This window comes from Terrapene carolina, unplaced genomic scaffold, assembly GCF_002925995.2.
Source record: "Terrapene carolina triunguis isolate 2854851 unplaced genomic scaffold, T_m_triunguis-2.0 Scaffold21, whole genome shotgun sequence".
Classification (NCBI taxonomy): Eukaryota; Metazoa; Chordata; order Testudines; family Emydidae; genus Terrapene; species Terrapene triunguis.
Genome location: NW_020664372.1, coordinates 7,420,348 through 7,422,435, shown reverse-complemented (window position 1 = coordinate 7,422,435; position 2,088 = coordinate 7,420,348).

Sequence of the window (2,088 nt, the reverse complement as noted above, 5' to 3'; positions counted from 1 at the left end):
TATAAAATAGATCTTTTCTCTCCTAAGAACTTGTTCCAAGACTGCAGGACCCAGAGTAGAAAAGAACATCTGCAACAGTTAGTGGAAACCCTAAGAATTCTTGTGAATAAACAGATTGGAAACTAAGTTGGAAATTTTAAAAAATGAAATCCAGTTGAGCTACCCAGTTTCCCTGGGAGAATTCAAGTCTAGCCAACTCAAGTATAACTACATGTGGTAGTGATCAATGTATGCTGTTTCCAGTTTACCATCAAAAACAATCATAGCTAAATTACTGTCAATGAAGTTTAGCTTTTAATGAAGAAATGTTACAATTTTCAATGTGAGTTTGACTACATCTTCTTTACAATTAAAGCATTGGAAAAAGAGGGAACAAACCTTTTTTTAAAGAACTTTCTATACATATTCTGTCTACCTTTACTAAATGTAACCAGAATCCTAGATAAACATTAATAAATTAAAGGTACCCTTAATAGTTGTTGATGAACAATACAGACATCCTTTACGTTTTGTGTGAGCCAAGTATTGCACCAGTTTGCTTTTATACAGGTTAGTGGAGGAAACCAATAGCGAATCAGATTCAATTAAAAAAATATTTTCAAAAGCTGAGGTCTCTTATTCTATTGATTTTCACTTCTACCCACACTGTTTTCTTGAATGTGCCTTCTTCATTTTAGTGGTATAATTGCTCTCTCAGCTTTTAAGTTAGCATAACCCTCTGGAGACTGTCTTCAGTTTTCTCTGATGGTTCCCACTGAATGACAAAACAAACATATTGGGTTATATGGCTTGTAAGTTAACAGTTACAAGTTTGCAGCTTCGTGGGAAATACTTCGCTCATATAAAAAGGCCAATATTATTTGGCTTGATTTAGCATAGCTTTGGTACGTAGTATAAATCAGTTACAGCTGACTTACCCCTGCACATACTCCATGGGGGAGGAACACATGCATGTTATCAATTCATTATTTGTGCTGCAGTTAGTTACCACTCATGTGCTGGACAGCGACATCACTGTCTACCCTTGATCTGGGGGTATAACGTTAATGCCAATAGATATCAAGCTGTTGGGAAGAACGCAAAACCTAGACTGTGGTTGGATTACATTTGATTGCCTAAACAGAACAGCTTTGAAGGCATGGGAAAAATTGCCTAGTGAGTAAGCTAGATTTTAAAAAACAACAACAACAAAACAAACAAAAAAACAAAGCCTCCCAAGCTTCCAAACTCAAGGGAGAGGGGGGAAAAGCTAGTGAAGAACTTTAATTAAAGTAAATGGAGAAATCTCCCCTCCTCTTTCCGAAAGGAACTTAAATATGCTATTTTAGCTCTCAGCAAATAGTGGGTATTTTTTTTTCAGAATAATAAAAAAAAATGAAATTTTCAGAAGTGTTTTCAATCCACACTTCCCTTCCTTCCCTACTAAGCTCAAGGGAGGGGAAAGCACTTTAAAGCAGAGACTGGCCCAAAAGGTTTAGCAAGATCTGGTGTTTTTCATAGCTACACAGATGCACCAGGTGTTTATACAGTTCAATCGATCTTTGAAAAAATGTAATGATTGTGTGTCTGAGTACCCCTTGCTCCTTGCTGGCTGGAATCAGACCTATTCAAGTGACTGTGCTAATGCTGCCCTCTATTGGTTGGTGAGAAAAGAGGATACAAGTCTAAATATTGGAGCTACAGAGAATCTTCCTTCGCTAGCTCAGGTGACGGAGGCCTGCTTTCTTTTGCAGCAGAAAGTTGTGAGGTTTCTTTTTCATTCTACATTTTGTGGGAGTTTCTGCTAGTGGTGATGTCAATGTGTAATCATTTGTGGCTATGGATTATTCAAATACCAACATCTTGAATATTGCTACTCCCAAAGTAGCACAGCATAGGAAACTTCTGACAGATGTTACCATGGTAGCTACTTTTGGTTTCAATTATGTAAAGTATTAGGGACTTATTTGCAGGCACCAAGGCATATCAGCTGCATTATGCTGCATTCATCTCTACTCTGAAGTGTCCTTTTGGGGCACAATCCAAACTCCTGCTCTTCCTTTCTACATCACTCTGTCCCTCTGAAGCAGTGGTGGGCAACCTGTGGCC